Source organism: Panthera leo, chromosome A2 (assembly GCF_018350215.1).
Source record: "Panthera leo isolate Ple1 chromosome A2, P.leo_Ple1_pat1.1, whole genome shotgun sequence".
NCBI classification, from domain to species: domain Eukaryota; kingdom Metazoa; phylum Chordata; class Mammalia; order Carnivora; family Felidae; genus Panthera; species Panthera leo.
Window position 1 is genome coordinate 95,359,546 of NC_056680.1, and position 23,515 is coordinate 95,383,060.

Genomic DNA, 23,515 nt, shown 5'->3' on the forward strand with positions numbered 1-23,515 from the left:
CGGAAGTAGATGGTCGGCGTTCTGAGGCGCTCTGTCGCAACGCCTACGTCATTCACCACGCTTCATCTCATCTCCGCAGGCAGTTTATCATCTCGTGTCATCACGAGAAGGAGGGTGAGTACAGTACAATAAGATATTTTGAGAGCAAAGGAGACTACCTTCACATAACTTTTATTATAGTATATTGTTGTAATTGTTCTATTTTATTATTAGTTATTACTGTTAATCTCTTACCTTGCCTAATTTATAAATTAAACTTTATCATAGGAATCTATGTACAGGAAAAAAAACATATATAGCGTTCAGTGGTACCAGCAGTTTCAGCCATCCACCAGGGATCTTGGAACGTATCCCCCACAGTTAAGGGGTGGGTAGAGTATAACGTACACGTATTCTAGAATGTAAAGGGTTATTCTTTACATGAGGATGATGGGCAGTTTATTCGTTCATCCTCACCAGAAAGGTTCACACTAAAGGAAATGGGATTATACTTCACCAGGAGGGATTTAGATTAGACAGGAAGAAGAACTTCCTGGCTGATGATTTCCTTCCCAGCAGGCCTTAAAAATAGAATACTCACCCGTTTATCAGTTTTTAAGATACAGGCAGTTAGAATAGATGGTTTTTCAAGATCTCTTTTAATATTAGGATTACTTTTATCAGAAGCTGTTTCTAAGAGGAACTCATTTTATGCCCATCTATGAATTAAAGAATTTACAGGGATTTTTTCGTTCCCAAAGCAATGGGAAATACTTTTTGTCTTGCCTTTGTCTCTTTAAAGGCCTATAAAATTATACCAAACTGCTTTAGCAAGCTAAAAAAATATGGGAAGCACACAGAAAGAGATTTACGAAAATATTGTGTGATAAAAATTTACATTTGTATAGCACATTAAAATTATTTACTACAAATATTATTTATAGATATTTGAGTGAACTCTAAGGGGCTTAGGACCGCGTCTGAAATCTAATTCTTTGGACTGGTCGGTCTTTGTAATTGGACTCCACCATGCAAGCAACTGAGAATAAATATAAGGTAACACTGACATCTAGTGGATTCTACATGTTATTGCCGTTGTTTGGGGTGGACCTTAACAAATTTAACATCAACTCAAAGTTAACATCAGTTATTTTAGACACTGGACTGATAGGACCTGAGAGTCCCTTCTCCTTATTTTAAGAGTACATTAAAAAAAAGTTTTCAAAGATATGTTAGTACTTAAAAATTGTTATTTTATTGTTGTTTTCTAATTTAATTTTATTTTGCCAACTGAATGTGATCTGTGTGATGGTGACTTGGAATTTGTTGAAACTTCTTTTAAAAGCCAGCCCTTGCTAGCTTTTTGTCATTGTTCTATGTGCAAACAGAAACAAAATATACTTTGGTTTGGTTTGGTTTTGGTTTTTGCAGAGTTCTTATATATAAGTGTGAATTTGGTTGTCCCAAGTTTTCTATATCTTAAGGATTTGAGGCGTGAGGGAGTTACTCACTTTATTATATTGTGATACAAATAAGGTAAAAATCTTCCTCTATGATTGTGGTTTGTCACCATCTCATTATACTTCTGTCAGGTTTTTTGCTTTCTGTATATACACTGTTAAATGCACATAAATTCATGGCTTTTCAATCTTAGTGAAATGGTCTTTTAGATTATGTAGTGTCTCTCTTTGTCCTCATTATTGCCTTTTGCCTTAAGTTCCATTTTATATATCATTAGTATTGCCACAATAGCTTCCCTTGGGAAATTACTTGCTGGGTATTTCTTAAATCCTTTTATTGTTATTGACCTTTTTGTGTCCTTTTGTCTAAGTTGTTTCCCTTGTAAGCCTTACATGGCTGGCTTAAAAACGTCTGGGGCGCCTGGGTGGCTCAGAGCCTGGAGCCTGCTTCAGATTCTGTGTCTCCCTTTTTCTGCCCCTCCCCTGCTTGCACTCTGTCACTCTCTGTCTCTCAAAAAATAAAATACAATGTTAAAAAAATTTTTTTTTTATTTTTTTTTAACGTTTATTTATTTTTGAGACAGACAGAGACAGAGCATGAACGGGGGGCGGGGGGCAGAGAGAGAGGGAGACACAGAATCGGAAGCAGGCTCCAGGCTCTGAGCCATCAGCCCAGAGCCCGACGCGGGGCTCGAACTCACGGACCGTGAGATCGTGACCTGAGCCCAAGTCGGACGCTTAACCGACTGAGCCACCCAGGCGCCCCAATGTTAAAAATTTTTTAAAAAAATCTGAGAATCTCTGTCTTTCAATAGTGAGTTTATTCTCTTTACAAATACTATGATTATTGATATATTTAAACTTACTTCCACAATCTCATTTTGTGTTTTTTTAAATTTACTGTGTTTTCTCTGTATTTTCTTTCTCTTTTTATTATGATCCATTGTATATGTATATATATATACACACACACATATATATATACTGTATATATATATAACATATATATACAGTATATATATATGTGTATATTCCTCTCTCCACTATTTTAGGATACATTGTACTATCATTTTCTTTTAGCTTTTTTATCATGAAATCGTTCAACTGTGCAAGTATGTGTATGACCACTCATGTGCCCTCCTCCCAGCTTTAAGAAGTTTTAACCCTAGAATTTGGCTGTAACTGCCTCAGGTTTATTAAATAAGAAAAAAACAAAAAGGACAGATTCAGTTGAAGTCTTTGTGTATCCCTCCTCAATCTCAGTTTTCCTTCTCTTTCTCTCAAGGATTCACCTCTGTTATGAATTAGATGTTTATTAATTCCATATTTGCTTTAACATTTTTTCTGTATTTTCTAGTTTTAAATGTTTTGCTATTTTAAACATCTATATGAATAATATATCTTTCTTATCAACATTATGGTTTTGACATCCATTCGTGTTAGTTGACATGCATCTGGTTCACCACTTTAATTCCTGTACAGTAGTATTCCATGTGCATATATACATTTTTGTCCTACCTATTCTCCTGTTGATGGATATTTAGTTTCTCCTTAAGTTTTTCTTATTTCAAACAATGTTAGAATGATGTTCTTTCGATTTCTCCATGTGCACAGGTGTAAGAATTTCTTTAAAGCAACTCTTTTGTTGATGTACCCCCTAAAATAATCTTGACAAACTATGTAATTTCTTGCACTCTTTAGTGATAGTATTTAAATGTTTTCATTTAAAATTTGAATTGTAGCAAATGATGTGATATTTGGTTTATTGTAAATATTGATATTTTAAAATATAACTGTTCAAAAAATACAAATATCAAAGGAGTTTGATAGGCACCAACACCATCAGTATAAAGTTACATGAGAAGTTCTATTATGTAGTAGTCTGAAATTTTACATTGTTCCCTTTCCAGCTTCAATGCGGGTTTCCAATACACTCTACAGAGTTTTATCCTAATGCATTGTTTGATATTTGAAAATATTTTCTCTATTGCCCTATCATATTTCCTTACAACAAAATATACATCAAAATGTAGACATTTTTTCTCTGTGGCCAAAAGACTCTGAGTGGTAAAACATTTCATTCTGAATTGAGCTATTTGTGCCATTATAAGCAGTACAAAATTGGTCAAGGCAACATAATTATTTTGGTGAATGGTTATTAAGCATAAATATTAAAATTTTACCAAAACCATATTTGGTAAAATATGTTTGAGTGTTTTTCAATTAGTTTATGTATCTATGGAAAAATAATTATTATTGCTAGAAAACTATGAGTGCAGCACCAATCCTATTCCTGCTTTTTATTTTTATAGCTGAAGCTGCTGAGAATATTGTTCATATAAAAAAATGGATGAGAATAGAGTATTTTGCTAGAACCATGTCAATTATTTGAACTTATAATGAGTCATACTGTAAAAAATAATGTAATTATCTATCATAAATGTTAATAACCTGTCAGCTGACAACTCAATTAGATCTGCTTTCAGTTTTGTTGAAAGCAAAGATTGGAAACAACCTGATTTACAAAATGTTCTGTCATGCAGATATTATAGTCATTCACTTTCTCAGATTCTGGGAAATACACCAAAAAGTCTTTAGCAGTCCTATGGAAAAATTATACTTGTTGCTGTTTTACTTAGAGGCGTCTTGTAAAACCAATATAACTAGAAAGTTTGGGGAAAATAAATATATTGTTAAATATATATATATATTTATATTATATATATATATATAGTCATATATATGATAATTTTTGATAAACATCCATAATCTCATGTTTTAAAGATATTTTCATCAAAATCTTAGAACTATAGATTTATATAATTGAGTCCACTTAGAATGGCAGCCTAAAACTTAATTTGCAAAGCTATCGGCCAAATTAAAGCTTCTGATAGAAAAAGCGTGACTTCCAAAAACAGACACATAGACCAATGGAATAGAATAGAAACCCCAGAAGTAGACCCACAAACGTTTGGCCAACTCATCTTTGACAAAGCAGGAAAGAACATCCAATGGAAAAAAGACAGTCTCTTTAACAAATGGTGCTGGGAGAACTGGACAGCAACATGCAGAAGGTTGAAACTAGACCACTTTCTCACACCATTCACAAAAATAAACTCCAAATGGATAAAGGACCTGAATGTGAGACAGGAAACCATCAAAACCCTAGAGGAGAAAGCAGGAAAAGACCTCTCTGACCTCAGCCGTAGCAATTTCTTTCTTTTTTTTTTTTTTTAATTTTTTTTTAACGTTTATTTATTTTTGAGACAGTGAGAGACAGAGCATGAATGGGGGAGGGTCAGAGAGAGGGAGACACGGGCTCTGAGCTGTCAGCACAGGGGCCTGATGCGGGGCTCGAATTCACGGACCGCGAGATCGTGACCTGAGCGAAGTCGGCGCTCAACCGACTGAGCCACCCAGGCGCCCCCAGCCGTAGCAATTTCTTACTCGACACATCCCCAAAGGCAAGGGAATTAAAAGCAAAAATGAACTATCGGGACCTCATGAAGATAAAAAGCTTCTGCACAGCAAAGGAAACAACCAACAAAACTAAAAGGCAACCAACAGAATGGGAAAAGATATTTGCAAATGACATATCGGACAAAGGGCTAGTATCCAAAATCTATAAAGAACTCACCAAACTCCACACCCGAGAAACAAATAACCCAGTGAAGAAATGGTTAGAAAACATGAATAGACACTTCTCTAAAGACATCCGGATGGCCAACAGGCACATGAAAAGATGCTCAACATCGCTCCTTATCAGGGAAATACAAATCAAAACCACACTCAGATATCACCTCACGCCAGTCAGAGTGGCCAAAATGAACAAATCAGGAGACTATAGATGCTGGAGAGGATGTGGAGAAACGGGAACCCTCTTGCACTGTTGGTGGGAATGCAAATTGGTGCAGCCACTCTGGAAAACAGTGTGGAGGTTCTTCAGAAAATTAAAAATAGACCTATCCTATGACCCAGCAATAGCACTGCTAGGAATTTACCCAAAGGATACAGGAGTACTGATGCATAGGGGCACTTGTACCCCAATGTTTATAGCAGCACTCTCAACAATAGCCAAATTATGGCAAGAGCCTAAATGTCCATCAACGGATGAATGGATAAAGAAATTGTGGTTTATATACACAATGGAGTAGTACATGGCAATGAGAAAGAATGAAATATGGCCCTTTGTAGCAACGTGGATGGAACTGGAGAGTGTGATGCTAAGTGAAATAAGCCATACAGAGAAACACAGATACCATATGTTTTCACTCTTATGTGGATCCTGAGAAACTTAACAGAAACCCATGGGGGAGGGGAAGAAAAAAAAAAAAAGAGGTTAGAGTGGGAGAGAGCCAAAGCATAAGAGACTCTTAAAAACTGAGAACAAACTGAGGGTTGATGGGGGGTGGGAGGGAGGGGAGGGTGGGTGATGGGTATTGAGGAGGGCACCTTTTGGGATGAGCACTGGGTGTTGTATGGAAACCAATTTGACAATAAATTTCATATATTAAAAAAAAAAAAAGAAAAAGCGTGACTTCATTTTTTAAAATTCAAACATGTGTTAATACACATTTCAAGGTATATTATGAAAGCCAATGAAAAATAAAAGTGTATCTTTTTCTATTGAAAAAGAGGAAGTTACTGTGATATATATAGCTCTAATATAAAATATTCTTTTTGTAAGTAGTAAGTAGTACTGTTTTTCATTATTTAATTTGAAATACACAATATGTAGCCAAAATAGCATGATATATGTGAAAAGCAGTAAGCAAAGACATGGAATTTCTTTTGGTAAGAAAGTGTGTGTGTGTTTGCTTATTGAACTCTCTTTTTTATCTTTTGGAAATCACGTAAAAAACTTAAAATAATTTTAATGCTTTCAAAGACATCATCATATCTGTCTTTAAAACAATAAAGGTATATTTGCTGTAAATATATTGAACCACAATTTAATAGGAACCAGAAACATTTTGTAAGGTGACATCAGATCATCTTATATAAACTTATATAATTATTACTAAGTGGTATATAATTATATAAGTGGTATAAATAATACATAATACAATTTGATAAATATGCTTTCACCATCTCATGGAATATTTCTTTACTAATTTATTGGTTGTTTAATAAAAATAGTGTTTATTCTGTTCCAAGTATTCTGCAAATGTTAACTGATCTATTTCTCATAACAATCCTGTGAGATACCTCCTGTAATTTATCCCCATTTTTTTTAAGATTATTTATTTTTTAGAGAGAGAGTGCAAGCAGGGAAGGGGCAGAGAGAGAGAGAGAGGGGACAGAAGATCCAAAACGGGCTCCATGCCTACAGCAGCGAGCCTGGTGTGGGGCTCGAACCCATGAACCATGAGATCAAGACCTGAGCCGAAGTCAGACGCTCAACCAACTGAACCCCCTGGTGCCCCAATTTATCCCCATTTTATAGCCAAGGAGACCAAGGCACAGAGAAGCACCTTGAACACTTACACAGGTAGTAAGAGGCACAGTAAGTTTATATCAAACAACGTACATCGAACCTGAAAGATAGCCATTCAGTTGTCATTCCTAATTCCATGCCATAAATTTTGAAACGTGAAGTAGTTCTGAACATCTTTCCGGTTTCTTGTAAATGAAGCAGCATCACTTCCTTGCTCTGCTTCAGCTTTCAGTTTAAAGACTCCTTTCTTTTCAAATGAAGGCACCTCCGAGGATTTTGAGACTAGTTGCTAAGAGTAAATTACACATAAATATGTGGGAAGACCCCTTTTGGCATTCATTATTTCTTACTAATGTTCTCCTTGCATGACTCTTATGGGACTTTCTTCAGGAAGGATTGTGCGGTAACAGGAGAGTGGCCAAACGGATGAAATCATTAAAATGAACGTCATTTATCCCATCTTCCTACACCACTATGTAAGTTCATGACATTCTAGCATGGGCCAAAATATCCTGTTCTTAACACTCTGCTTCTCTATCTTAAAACAAATATGCATAAGGCACAAAAAGACCTTTGGATTACAGTACATTAGTCAATCATTAAAGAAGAAACCAATAACTCAAACTGCTTCTTTATGTGGTGCCCCTGAGGTTTTTACATTTGGGCTGGACCCCATAATAAAATTTAGAAAGGGAAGAGCCATGTCTCTGTATCAGCCAGGATAGGCAATTTATGTTGTAGTAACAAACAACCCGCACATTTCAGTGGCTTCAAACAACAAAGTTTCATTATCTTTCAACCTGCATTCTTGGATTAGCTGGGCTCTGCTGTACATTATCTCCACTTTGGGCCCCAGGCTGAAAGAGCTGCTTCTATCTGGGGTGTTACCAGTTATTGTAGCAAAGGAAAACAGGGCTCTGGAGTGGTTTGCTCTGGTAAGTCAATACTCTGAGCATTGTAGAGTGGGAAGGATGTTTGTGAAAAGGGTTGGACGAACAGAACAAATTATATGAGTCTTAGAGTGAATGGAGCAGGCATTGTTTTTATGTAGATCACTTTTAGGAAAGAATAGATATGAAAATTAAAAGTCTAAAACTCATTTATTTTCCCATGCCCTGGTATGCATTGAAAGGCTTCCATCTACCCCACAAAAACACAGGTACTCTGGTTTGAAGATCCGTGGTTGAAGGGAATATAATTAGAAGTGGAATTGCTGGACTAGAACATGCACATCTTCAGCTTGTAGTGTATTGATAAATGATTGCACTAGTGCTTGTTCCAATTTTCATTTCCATTGGCAGTGGACCAGTGTTCCCTTTGTTCTACGTCCTTGCCAACACGTACTACTGACAATCTTTCAAAAATTTTGCCGATCTGATAGGTGTGATTCATTATCTCTTTGTTATATTGAGATTCACATTTTTCTTTCTGCTACTGACTTTGAGCATCTGTTCATATGTTTGTTGAACATTCTGATTTCTCCTTCTGTAATTTATTGTTTCATTCATCCCTTTTTATACTGGATTTTTTTGGAGGGGGGGTCTTGTTCTTGTCAATGTATAAAATATTCCTGTATCATACTTTTACATATATACAAACATTTACATATATAGAGCTCATTTATCCCTCTGCTTACTCAGCATCTTCACTTGGATGTCTCTGCTTTTATATGCATCTTAGACCTGCTATGGCCAAGATGAAATTCTTGATCTTCCCTCAATATCACCTCTATTTGCAGTCTTTCCCATTTCAGTTATTGCAAACTCCATCTTGGGGTGCCTGGGTGGCTCAGTTGGTTAAGCATCTGCCTCTTGATTTCGTCTCATGTCATGATCTCATGGTTCATGAGTTTGAGACCCTAGCAGGGCTCTGCACTGACAGTGTGGAACCTGCTTGGGATTCTCTCTCTCTCTCTCTCTCTCTCTCTCTCTCTCTCTCTCTCTCTTTGCCCTAACCCACTCATGTGCTCTCTCTCTTTCAAAATAAATACCTGGAAACTCCATCTTTCCAATTAGGCTAAAACTCTTAGAATCATCATCTACTGTTCTCATTCTCTCCCAACCAGCATTGAATCTGGCAGTAAATTCGGTCGACTACACTTTAAGAATACACCAGAATCTGACTACTTTTTGTCACCATCTTCTCTGGCTTGGATAATCACAATGGCCCATGGCCCATAGCTTGTCTCCCTATCTCCCTCCTTGTTCCTGCCCACCCTCTCCTCTACCCCTAGTCTACTCTCAAAGTCTTGAGAAAATAAAAAAGATTGCTGCTTTCAACAAAACTTTGCTAATGTGATAATTTTTGATAAAAGCAAGCAGAGGGACTCAATGGTTTCTATCTTACCCAGAGTAAAATCCAGTGTCCTATCATGGTTTATGCAAACTCATCAGGTCTGGCTTCCATCTACCATCCAACTTCATGCCCTTCATTTTCCCACTTGCTTATTCTGCTCCAGTTACACTGGCTTCCTTTTTGTTCTTCAGATATTTCCAGCCTGTTCCTGCTTCGTGGTCTTTGTGCTTACTGTCTTTTCTGCTTGATGGATTCTACATGACCTGCTCCCTTATCTCCTTCAAAGCTAGGGTTCAGTTTACTTTAATCACCTTTTCAGTGACACCTTTCCTGAACCTACTGTTTTAAATTGTAATGAACTTTTCATCCACACTCTCCGGCCTGCCATTCCTTATATCCTTTCTCTGCTTTATTTTTCTCTTAGGCTTACACTAGGGATATACTAAATAATAAGCTTATTTGTTTATTTTCTGACTCCCTCTAGTAAAATCCAAGCTCTGAGAGGGCAGATAATTTTGTGTTTTGTTCACTGTTACATTCCTACCGTCTAGAACTAATGCAGAATAGGAATTCAACAGTCTTGGAACGAGTAAAAACCTATTTTGCTTTTACATAGACAAATGTATGCATATTTTCTTTTATAGCTTCTAATATCCTGTCTTAGGATTATCTCCCACTTAGACTGTACTTTTACTTTCATAGATTTTTTAAAAAAATTTTTATTATTTTGAAATTCATTTTTCTTTTTTTATGTTTATTTATTTATTTTGAGACAGAGAGACTGTGCAGGGTAGGGGCAGAGAGAGAGGGAGAGAGAGATTCCCAAGCAGACTCTGCACTGTCAGCATGGAGCCCAATGCAGAGCTCGAACCCATGAACCATGAGATCATGACCTGAGCCAAAGCCAAGAGTCAGACACTTAACTGACTGAGCCACCCAGGTGCCCCTGAAATTCATTTTTCTAAATATTCATCTGCCACCAGAGCACCTAAATATATTAAACAAATACTAATAGATCTGAAGGGAAAAATAACAATACAATGATAGTAAGGGACTTCAATATACCACTTTCAAAAATAGACATATCGTATAGACCAAAAATTGATAGGGAAACATTGGACTTGAAATATATTTTAGATCAAATGTACCTTACAGGAATATACATAACATTTCATCCAACAGCTGCAAAACACACATTCTTCTCAAGTTTACATTTAACATTCTTGAGGATAGAGCATATGTTAAGTTACAAAACAAGTCTTAGCAAATTTAAAGATTGAAATCATACTGAGTATCTTTTCTGACCAAAATGGTATGAAACTAGAAATCAATAACAGGAGGAAACTGGAAAATTCACAAGTAAGTGGAAATTAAACAACACACTCCTGAACAACCAAGGGGTAAAAGAAGAAATAAAAATGGGAATAAAAAATATCCCCAGACAAGTGAAATTGTAAACACAACATACAAAAATCCAAAAAGTCAATATGCAAATTTGAAAATTCAACATGCAAAAATTTAAAACTCATGATATGTAGCAAAAAGCAGTGGGAAGTTATAACAATAAATGTTTGACTTAAGAAAAAAGAAACATCTCAAAAAAATAACTGAACTTTACACCTCAGAGGATTAGAAAATGAAGAGCAAACTAACCCCAACATTAGCAGAAGAAAGGAAATAATAACAACAAAAAATCAGAGTAGCAATAAATGAAATAGAGACCAGAAAAACAATAAAACTGAGAGCTTTATTTATTTTGAAAGATAAAATTAACAAACCTTTAGCTAGACTAAGAAAAGAAGAGGAAGACTCAAAAAAATAAAATCAGAAACGAAAGAGGAGACATTACAAATGGTACTACAGAATACAAAGGATCATAAGTTGACTACTTCAAACAGTTATGAGCCAATAAATTGGATAATGTAGAAGAGATAGATAAAGTCTTAGAAACACACAACCTATGAAAACTGAATCATGAAGAAATAAATAAGCTTAACAGACCAATAATGAGTAAGGAGTTGAGTAAAAAATCAGAAAGCCCCCAATAAAATCCAGGCCCAGGTGGTTTCACTGGTGAATTCTACTGAACGTGTATAGAAAAATTAATGCCAATTCTTCTCAAACTCTTCCAAAAAATTGAAGCAGAGGTAACACTCCCAAATTCATTTTACAAAGCCAGCATTATCCTGATACCAAAGCCAGATAACGACACTACAAGAACACTACAGGGCAATATTCCTGATGAACATAGGTGTAAAAATTCTCAACAAAATATTAGAAACCAAATTCAACAGCACATTAAAAGAATTATACGTCATTATCAAGTGGCGTTATCCTTGGGATGAAAGGATGGTTCAACATACACAAATCAAAAATAAAATATACCACAATATTAGAATGGAAGATAAAAACCATATAAACATATTAATAGATATAGAAAAAGATACATTTGACAAAGTTTGACATTCTTTCATGATAAATACTGTCAACAAATTAGGTATAGAAGGAATGTACCTCAACAGATACAAGGTACTTACAAATTGTTAAGATAATAAATTTTAATGCTATTACTACCAAAAAAATGGAGTTCAAGTTCAGTATGGGTCAGGAATTCAAACACTACAAGACTACAAGAGACTGAAAAATTGTTGTCTGTTCTTTACTCTAGTTCCCAGTCCCACTTACTCAGCAAAAATTACCATGGGGAAGGATTCACAGGTTAAACGATTTATTTTTTTTGCTTTTGGAGGTCTTCCAGATTCTGATCTGCCATGTTCCTCCACATTGTCATTGAAAATGGGATTCGTTTCTCCCTGTCCTTGGAAAGTTTGCTCCTCTGACTGTACCTGGCCTAATCATTTCCCCCCAGGTGTAGAAGTGACTGCTATTCTTTGCTCACGTATGAGGAGCTTACTCCTCTGAAGAATGTACTTCATTCAGAGTAAAAGCATCCATTGCTGTTTATAATTTTAATGAAAAGAATACTTTTAAATTTATCTGGTGTTTTCCTGCTAGCATGCATAGGATGGTCTATCCTACATCTAAACTGGAAGTGGAACTCCCTTGCACTTTCCCCCCCTTAACTTCAGGGTTAAGTGACACACACTTAATTGTATACATTTAAAGTATAAAATTTGATATGTTTTGGCTGTTTATATTTTTTAAGTTTATTTTGAGAGAGAGAAGAGAGAGAGCAAGTGCACAGGCATGTGGGCCGGGGAGGGGCAGAGAAAGTGGAAGAGGGAATCCCAAGCAGGCAGAGCCCCACAGGACAGGGCTCAAACTCATGAGCCATGAGATCATGACCTGAGCTGAAATCAAGAGTCAGTCACTTAACTGACTGAGCCACCCAGACACCCAGGTTGTTTACATTTTTGACTATTCATTTTCTCTCCTGTGTTTTTTGGTATCATTCCTACTTGCATTTAAATGTTTTTGTGATTGTAAGTCATATTGCTCACTGGAATATAATTTCCATAAGGGACATGTCTTCATCAGCACTTTATCCTCAGGGCTTGGAATAATGTCTGACACATAAGGAGTAAATGGATGAGGAAAATATACAGATTTAGATCTGGAGTTAATCTCTGCTAAGCCACTTACTAATTGTGTGACCTTTGCAAAATACTTAGCTTCTCTGAGTGCAGTTTTCCCCACCTGAATACTAGGATGAGTGTGTCTACGTTGTGAGATTTGAATTCAGATATCAATATAGGACAGGAGTTACCTGGCTTTGTAAGGATTCACGTGAAAAAAATGTGAGTGTTGTAGTTGATTCAATATCAGTCAGGATCATGGTGTCTACTGACTGGTAAAAAGAAGACAGGTATAGTCTTGGTGACATTAGGCAGTTTAACGTTTATATAGCACAGTAGCCTATGGGTTCAACTGGTTAGAACATGTCTCCTGAATTGTTCTACCCTGAGCATGAATTTTAAGAATGAAGTGAAAACTGGAGCACAGCCAGGAATGAGCTACAAGCATAGCGATGGGTCTGGAAACGATCACATGTCCTCATAATTTTAGATCTGGTGATGATGGGTGATTTTGTGGATTATTTTAAGTGAAGACATGATTACTGTTGGCTAATATTTAAACTGTCTTGTAAATAGTGAGGGGACCTATTCTTTGTTCTGGAAGGAATGCTTGGCACTAACTGGTGTCATGCACAGGGACATGCATTTTGAAATTAATACAGGGAAAACTCTCTCACACGTAGAGTGCCTGGCAAAATAGGGCCTTACCTGTTACCTGCTAAGCATTCAGGTGGCTGAGTGACCACCTGAATTGTCAGGGAAATTAGAGCAGGGCTAAGTGACACTGACAAACCTCTTCCAACTCCGTTTCTGTGATTCTGTGACTCACAAATTGAAAGCCACTAAATTATACCAGATATCATATGCTGAAGGCTGATTACCACATAGCCTGGGTAGGGTTCCTAGAGGAAGATCAAAATAAATGGATAAAGATTGACTCAGTTGGAGGTTGGGATTTGTAAATAAGCAAGGAGGCCTCCCTGTCGACAAAGAAATGAATCATCAGGGGTTTTGAGTGGCTGTTCCTAGTAACTAGATATAACATGAAGTACATTGGACTGGAATAACCTGGTTCTAAATCTCCACAGTGTTACCAATTCTACCTGAAGTTCTGTTATTACCTGAAGTTCTACCATTAAGAGTTTTCTTTTTGAAACTTAAAGTGTTTTGATTTGTTAGTGGTTACCTATTTAAGTGAATTAAATCAGTGGTTAAATTTTTTTTAATTGGTGGAATGAAAATTTTTTTCAAATAAAAATTTATATGGGACAAGAGCATATACATTTGTAAACAAAATGAAAAGTGTTCTGGATAAAAATGGAAAGCTGTACCTACTGAGATTGTCTTCATTTTCACTGTACTTTCTTCCTCAAAGACCCTCCACTAAAATTTTGGGTTCTTCAGGGCAAGGATTAGAAAACATTCCATAAAATTACTGTCAGCAGTCAGTAAAGGGAGGGTTATACAGAATTTCTGACCTGAGGAGTGGGAAAGAAGAAAGGAGGCAGATGCAAATTTTTCCCATTTTCTCATTTTTGGAGAGCCTGAGACTCTAGGCTTCATAGTACCAAAAATGAGACGTTTCCTTAAGGTTTGCATCTCTTTTGGAACTGGCTGACCTCATTCCAAGTTAATCACATCCAGCCCCTAGGAGATGCTTCAGGACAAGGCCAAGAGCATACATAAATCAGTAAGATCCCAGCAGGAAATAGATGGCACATGCAAACTAGTATAATTTGGGGAAGATAATTTAAGGGAATATACCCAGAAGTGTTAGTGCAGGAAACCATAAGCACTGTCCTGAGCTTAATGGCAGTGGAGTTGTTCCCCGTGAGGCCTACAGAAATGAATACACGGAGAGGTTTTAGAGTCCAAAAGGAGAGAGAGTCTTGTCAAGCAGTCTCACTAGAAAGAAGTAATTACCTACCTGCTTCCGATTCTGTGTCTCCCTCTCCCTCTGCCCCTACCCCACTCATGCTCTGTCTCTCTCTGTCTCAGAAATAAATAAATATTAAAAAAAATTAAACAAAAAAAAAAAGGGCGCCTGGGTGGCTCAGTCGGTTGAGCGACCGACTTTGGCTCAGGTCATGATCTCACGGTTTGTGAGTTCAAGCCCCGCGTCGGGCTATGTGCTGACAGCTCAGAGCCTGGAGCCTGCTTCTGATTCTGTGTCTCCCTCCCTCTCTGCCCCTCCCCCACTCATGCTCTGTCTCTCTTTCTGTCTCAGAAATAAATAAACATTAAAAAAAATTTAGGAAGAAGTAGTTACCTTTAGTCAGGAGCACAACCAGAAAGATGTGCAAAGAGGTGAAAGGTGACTTTGCAAAGAGGAAGCAGGGTAATAAATATCTTACTCTTCCCCTTCCCTTTAGTTTCTTACTGAGGCCTCCTAAACAGCCAACCCCAACTGGAAGCCAGAGAGTGAGTATGCCTTTGATGTGGTCCACACAGGTGAGCATCTTGGGCAGAAAGGAGAGTGAAGAAGGTGGAGAGCAGAACCATGGACAAATGGAAGTTACTAGAACCATAAAAAACCTTTGGAGAATAAAATCTACCAACTAACAAACATGTTTTGGATGCTGGCTAATGCAAAATAATGAACTAAACATAGAGTAGAGGAGGAAATTATTCTTCATTTTTCTAAAACCTTCAACAATGGTTCAGATTAGAGAACTGCTGAGCCGTGGGGTGTTAGACAGTGAACTCTAGCTTCTAAGACCCTGCAGTGACCTGAGCATGTCATTCTCTTCATTCCATCAGTAGAGCCTAGCAAGCACTGACTAATTCCATGAGCTTTATAGTTACTGTTTTCCCTCTAAGTTGTAAATGCCAGAAGTATGAAACCGGGAAGTACACCTCTTTTCACTGTATCCCACCCAAGTTTACCACAGAGGAAAGGAACTGCAGTGCTATAACATTCCAGGGGCTATTAACAGTTATTTTAAGTCATATATATTATTTATACATGTATTTCATATGTATTATATGTATGTTATACACATACATATGTGCATATACATATATATACGTATATATTAATTCATTTATTCAAGGTTACCTAAATTATAGAAAACTTACAAAATTGACTAAAAAAGTAAGTTTGAAAAGTCTTATCACTATTAAAGAAACTGAGGGGTGCCTGGGTGGCTCAGTAGGCTCAGAGCATCTGACTCTTCCTTTTGGTTCAGGTCATGATGTTGTGGTTTGTGAGTTTGAGCCCTGTGTTGGGCTCTGTGTTGCCAGCCTGGAGTCTGCTTGTAATTCTCTCTGTCTCCTTCTCTCTGCCCTTCCTCTGCTCTCTCTCTCTCTCTCTCTCTCTCTCTCAAATAAATAAATAAATAAATAAAAATAAAAAGAAACTGAAATCATGGTTTTAAGCCTTTCTACTAAGACAACTGTTAAGCCAAACAGGCTTACATACAATTTCAGGAAACTTAATTATATATATGTATATAAACATATATATGTGAATAAATTTGTAAATATAAATTTATATATAAACTTACTGTTTGTTTTCAAAGTTGGTGTGAATTATTGATAGTATTCTCTTAACTTTTTTTAAATTAAAAAACTTTGGAGGGGAATATTACAGATTCACATGTAGCTGTTAAGAAATAATACAGAGAGCCATTGATATAGTCAAGATACAGATAATTTTATCTCTACAAGGATCACTTCTATTACCCTTTTATAATCACACCCATTTTTCTTTCTACTTCCCCAGACTGGGGCTTAACTCCTGGCAACCAATAACCTGTTCTCCAATTCTATAATTTTATAACTTCAAGAATGTTACATGAATTGAACCACTCAGTATATAAGCTTTTGGGATCAGGTTTTTTTAATACTCTGCCAATTCTCCAATTTGTTAAGTGTGTAAATAGTTTGTTTCATTTTATTGCTGAGTAATATTTCATCATATGGAGGGTTCTCTAGTTTAGCTATTTACCTGTTGACGGACATCTGGGTTGTTCCCAGTTTGGGAATATTATGAATAAAGCTGTTTTAAACATTTATGTGCAGGTTTTGGGATGAACGTAAGTTTTCATTTCTCTGGGATAAATTCCCAGGAGTGCAATTGTTGGGTTGCATACTAGTTGCACAGTTATGTTTTTAAGAAACTGCCCAACTGTCTTCTAGGGTAGCTATATTATTTTATATCCCATCTGTGATGCATGAGTTTCTCTGCATTCTGCCAGGATTTAGTATTGGCACTATTTTTTTTTTTTTAATGCTAGACATTCTGATAGGTATGTAGTGATAACACATTGTGGTTTTAGTCCACATTCCCCTAGTGGCTAATGATGTGGAGCATGTTTTCATGTGCGTATTTGCCATCTATAGTCCTCTTTGAATGAAGTGTTTCAATGTCTTTTCATGTCCCTCGCCCATTTCTAATTGGAATGGGTGTTTTGTTTTGTTTTGTTTTGTTTTGTTTTGTTTTTAACAGTTGAGATTCGAGCATTCTTTATATATTCTGGATATTAGTCCTTTGTCAGATAATGTGGTTAGCAAATATTTTTTCTATTCTGTATCCTGTCTTTTCACCTTCATATAGGATGTTTCATACTAAGTTTTTTATTTTGATTAAGTCCAGTTTATCAATTTTTCTTTTCATGGATGGTGCTTTTGATGTCAAGATTAAGAAGGCTTTGCCTGTATACCAAAGATTTTCTCCTGTCTTTTTTCTCTTAAAGTTTATAATTTTATAAAGTTAAAATATTTATTATTAAACCTAAACCTTTGGTTAATTTTGAGTTAATTTTTGCATAAGGTATGAGGTTTAAATTGAAGTTCATTTTTTTAACCTATGGATGTCCAATCACTCTAGCACCATTTGTCAAAAAGGCTATCCTTCCTCCATTGAATTACTTTCACGACTTTGTCAAAAATCTGTAGAGCGTATTTACCTATGTGTAAATTCTCTATTGTGTACCATTGATTGGTGTATCTATCTCTCTGCCAACACTACATGGCTTTGATCACTAAGTCTTGAAGTCAAATATATTCTTCCCACTTTATTCTTCTTTTTAAAAATTGTTTTTAGCTATGCTACTTCCTTTGCCTTTCTGTATAAATTTTACAACAATTTTGTCTATATCTACAAAGAATTTTGTGAGGATTTTGATAGGAATTGCATTAAAACTATATATCAACTTGGGAAAAATATATAGATACCGTTACTATATTGAGTCTTCTAATTCATGAAAATAGCGTGTATTTCCATTTATTTAGAACTCTGATTTCTTTCATTAGCATTTTGTAATTTTCAATATAAGAGTTATGCACATGTTTTGTTAGACTTACACTTAAGCATTTCAGGTTTTTTTAAGTGATTACAAAAGGTATTGATATTTTATTTTGATGTCCATGTGTTTGTGGCTCATTTATAGAAAGACAATTTTTTTAATAATGATTTTTTATTTGGGTACAGTTGACCACAGTGTTATTTTATTTTCAGGTGTACAACGTAGCTGTTCAACATCTCTATGTTATGCTATCTATGCTCACTTCAAGTGTAGCTACCATCTATCACCATACAATGCTATTACAATACCATTGACTATATTTTCTATGCTGTGCCTTTTATTCCTGTGATTTATTCATTACATAACTAGAAGCCTGTATCTCCCACTCCCCTTTGCCCATTTTGCCCATCTCCTCTCCCCCTTCTCTCTAGCAATTATTAGTTTGTTCACTGTATTTATAGGTCTGATCTGCTATTTGTTTGTTTGTTTATTCATTCATTTTTTTTAATGTTTATTTATTTTTGAGACAGAGCATGAACAGGGGAGGGTGAGAGAGAGGGAGACACAGAATCTGAAACAGGCTCCAGGCTCTGAGCTGTCAGCACAGAGCCCGACGTGGAGCTCGAACTCATGGACTGTGAGATCATGACCTGAGCTGAAGTCGGCCGCTTAACCGACTGAGCCACCCAGGCGCCCCTCATTTTGTTTTTTTAATTACACATATTTTTTTTGAGTTTATTGTCTATTTTATAACTTTTGAAGTTTATACCTGTTTACTTTTCACTCTTTTCTTATTTGGAATAAGTGATTAAGATCATACATTTCTTTTTTTCTAAGTTTTTTTTTAAGTTTATTTATTTATTTTGAGAGAGAGAGAGCATGAGAGCAAGTGGGGGAGGGGCAGAGAAAGAGAGGGAGAGAGAGAGAGAGAGAGAGAGAGAGAGAGAGAATCCCAAGCAGGCTCTGCGCTGTCAGCACAGAGCCCGACATAGGGCTTGAACTCATGTACTGTGAGATCATGAATGAGCCAAAGTCGGATGCTTAACTGACTGAGCCACCCAGGTGCCTGAGGCCATACATTTCTTACCATCCAACACTTTCACTGCATCTCACGAGTTTTGAAATGTAATGTTTAAATTTTTATTCAACTATAACCACTTTGAAATTTCTTTTTTGGTTTTCTCTTTAGCTCATGAGTTTGTTTTTTAACTTCTAAATATATAACTTCTAAATATATAGAGGTGGTTCTATTCGGTTATTTTCATTAGCCGTTTCAAACTTGCATTACAGTCAGAGAATGTGAATCTCTATAAGTTTATTACTTGAAGCTGGTAAGACCTCATCTCTAGACAATAAATTACCACAATCTCAAGCAAATACCAGCCCTAGTTGCAGTTTCCTTGATAGTTATGGAATTTTTAGAGAAGATCAAAATGACCTCAGATATGAGGACATTGTTTTAGCCAATGCTTATTTTCTAAAAAAGGATCAGAAATGGACAACAGTAGGAGAAATTAAGATGGCAGAGCAGCATGGAGTCCCTGAGCTTGTCTCATCTCTGAAACGCAGCTAGATCAGCACGGAACCATTTTGAACACCTAGAAAATTGAGCTGAGGATTAACACAACAATCCGCATAACTTGAGCTACAGAACTCAGCAGATAGGCTGTGCAGAGAGGTGAACTGGGAGAGAGAGTTTATCTTCAATTCTTCCAGTGAGCAAATGGCATACAAAGGATGAATAATATGCACTCCATAGTACTTCCCACATTCCACCACCTCTGTTTTTATCTGAATTGTAGAGTTGGTGCTTTTAAAAAAATTTTTTTTTCATTTTTATTTTTTATTTTTTAAAATTTACATCCAAATTAGTTAGCATATAGTGAAACAATGATTTCAGGAGTACGTTCCTTAATGCCCCTTACCCATTTACCCATTCCCCCCCCACAACCCCTCCAGCAACCCTCAGTTTGTTCTCCATATTTATGAGTCTCTTCTATTTTGTCCCCCTTCCTGTTTTTAAAAATTTTTTTTTTATTTTTATTTTTTACTTTTTAAAATTTACATCCAAATTAGTTAGCATATAGTGAAACAATGATTTCAGGAGTAGATTCCTTAATGCCTTGAGTTGGTGCTATCTTGCCTTCAAGTTTTTCTGTTCCCCAGAAAACCTTCTTTTTTATGATTCTTAAGAATTTTTCACACTATGATAGTAAAATGGTTGTATCAGGCATATATGAATTAGGAAGAGTCAGGAAAGAAAAGAGCTTTGTTTCCCAGTAGAAGTATTTTGTCTTTTCAGGATATTCCTAGCCACATTTTCTATGTACTTTCTATTATAATTGCTTTTCACAATCATGAAGAAACAAAAATCTTTAAAGTTTTTATGCTGCACTTCAATTTTTTTCAATTTAAGCTCTGTTCTTTGACAGATAGTTGTTGTATTAGAGCATTACCATCCAAGATCTTTGTACCTTTTACAGGAGTCTGTGATTTCATGCAAGTTAGGATCACTGGAGGTTTCTCACATCAAATGTACTATTAGCTACTGCTAATAGAGGCCTGGAGAAAATAGACATAATTTTGTTCTTTAAATCATCAATAAGGAGCAGTTCAAGTAAGTTTTCCTGATGGTTGGTTGCCCCAAAGGTGTTTAAATTAATCACTTATTCTCCAGTTTCAGAAAAATCCCCTGTCTTGTTTTTCAACATAGCACATCTGAATTTCTTCCTTAGTTCCCAAAGAATACACAGAGTCAAGGTAGTCCCACCACAACCTGGATGATGCTATGAATGAATATTATTGGCACATATTGGTTTAGAAGAATTTGCCCAGTTTTGAACCACCGCTTCAAGTTTTTCATATTTATCCTTTTTGATGGAAAAAAAGTTGAAGTTCCACTATGATACTTTCCCACCTCGATAGAAGTCTTCCTCTTCTGATGCCTAGAATTCAAATACTTTGTTTCTGTCCTCTAAGACAGTGTCTTCATATTCACTTTAACAAAGAATTTCCAGAACAGTCATGACAACTTCTTCCTTTTTTTTTTAGAAGGACAGTTAGATGAACCAATAGATGGCAAAAAGATTGAGTGACAGATTTTAGTTGAAGAATAGTACCATTTATTTCTTCAAGACTTAAGTCAGAAACACATTAGCTTGGGGCGCCTGGGTGGCTCAGTCGGTTAAGCGGCCGACTTTGGCTCAGGTCATGATCTCACGGTCCGTTAGTTCGAGCCCCGAGTCGGGCTCTGTGCTGACAGCTCAGAGCCTGGAGCCTGTTTCAGATTCTGTGTCTCCCTCTCTCTGACCCTCCCCCGTTCATGCTCTGTCTCTCTCTGTCTCAAAAATAAATAAACGTTAAAAAAAAAAATAAAAAAAAAATAAAAAAAAATAAAAAAAAAGAAACACATTAGCTTGATAGCTCATTTTGCTGGTTTATTAGTCTTGTTTTGAGTAGGCCTTTCTATCCTTGACACATATGTGAGTATACACAAATATACAATGTATTTTTCATTCCTTTGAGATCTTGGTAGAAAGCACAGAAGGTCTCAAGGAGGAGGTCTCTTAGGTCATCCATGGAAGAGAGTAATAGAATAATAAAGAGAAACAGTTTTTCTCTTTGCAAGGAACTTGGATCTAAGTGTTTATATTTTTCACTGTTAAGGTCTAACCTGCCATTGCTGAAAATCCAGCTGGGCTGTTGATAAAGATTCAGACTAGAAATCTTCTCATTTTGTATTTTTTCCCCCTACACATACAGATTTGGAAAGTGAAGATTTGCTTCTTGGCTTTCTTTGTAAGCTTTGACTACCCCCCTTCTCACAGATTTAGGATTAAACTCCAACACAGCAAGTCATTAAATTTCCTTTAGGGAATCTAAGTGTTTTATTTGATTCAGATGGCATTTATTTGTCACAAGAATGTGTACTAGTCGTGGTTTGAATGAATTATCAAACAAATCCTGATTTCCTGTCAATAATTTAGCAAGTGTTGGTCCCTTACTCTCTTTTTTATTCGTTTTTACTTTGCATGTTTCTTCTGCCTCTTTTCTAGACTCTGACAGTGCTTTCAAATCTAAATGCTCTGAAATCTGCATTATTTTTCATGATGTCTTTAGAGCTGGCCCATCTCACATGAAGACTGAATATTTTGGACTTAGTTTCCATGTTCTGTTGTTGTGATTTTGCATTTTAGTATGGAAATAATCTTGTTCATATTCAGAGTACTTTGTAATGACCTTCGCTTCAATACAAATCTGTCAGGATACCTACGGTTTAGCAGTAAAACGTCTACAAATCTTGGCTCTCAAATGTACTTCTTTGCTTTTTGGACCTGATGGTCTTTAAAATACTGGTGGATCATCAATTTAAAATGGTCAATGAGGGCTTCTTTGGTGAAATTGGTGACTTTCATGTAAAGAATTCTTCCATAGGGTTTGCCTTTAACTCCAAAATGAATGGTTGGTGCCATTAGTAGGTGAATTTTCATACAACCTGAAGCAAATTGGAAAACTTCATTGCTAAATTTCACCTTAACATCTCTTCTGCAGCTGTTTCTCTATTTTCACAAATAGGTTTTGAATTAATTTGTTGGATCAGTGAGATTGAGTGGTGGTCCTGTTTCATGCTGTAGACTAAAATTCGATTTGTAGTGATATGGATTACAAATTCATCAAAAAAATATGATACACATGTCAGTTCTCTGGATGGCTGCCTTTCCTTTGTGTCATCTATTTCATCTTCCATGAACTCAGTTTTTAGTGACTGTACCCACTGTAGAGGCATTAGCCATAACTGATTTCTCTGTATCATTTTGCTTTTGCTTTGAAGTTTCTCCATTTTCTTCTTACATCAAATGTTGTATTTTAGGAACATTTTTACTACCTTTTCCCTCTTACATGTCTGACCAAGATCTTCAGAGGATGTTTTCTGCAATTATTTGAATAGCTGTTCTATATGGATAGCTCATCCATGTGCTATGCCCATATCAACAAGGTGATTTTTAGTTAACCACTTCCAAGATTACTCTATGCATATCTTTTGCAGTCAAGATTTCCCTGTGCTTTTGATTAATTCTATGACTTTCCAAACATCAATTTATATCTTCTGTTCAGTCATCTGTATTTTCTGGTAGGTTCAGTGGCATTGCCATTCTGATAGCTGTATATAGAAAAAGAAAAATTATTTAGTATTTTTATAAGTAAAATTTCAACTAATTTTTAAAAGGTTATATAAAAATATATAAAATTATAAAAATTTCATATAAAATTTAGAATGTTTAAAAAGATACACATGCCATCTAATTATCCTCCTGAGAGGAAATTACCATTACCAGTTTCTTCCATATCCTATCAGAAAAATACTTCCAAGCAAATACATAAGCACTTTTTTTCACACAAAGGGCAACATAATATACACAATTTCCTTCACTTGCTTTATTCACTAACTGTATCTTCGGGATACTGCTGGTCAATATATAGAGAGATGTTTCATCCTCATTAATGGCTGTTTGCTATAATGTGTGTTAACTGTATTATTTAAAAATACTCAATTCAGGA

At 36.0% G+C, this 23,515-nt stretch overlaps 1 pseudogene; it reads right to left on the reverse strand.

Annotated features, from left to right (window-relative positions):
* Positions 1 to 6,991: 6,991 nt before the first annotated feature.
* LOC122213170 lies at positions 6,992 to 23,109 on the reverse strand (annotated as a pseudogene).
* Between the last annotated feature and the right edge of the window lie 406 nt (positions 23,110 to 23,515).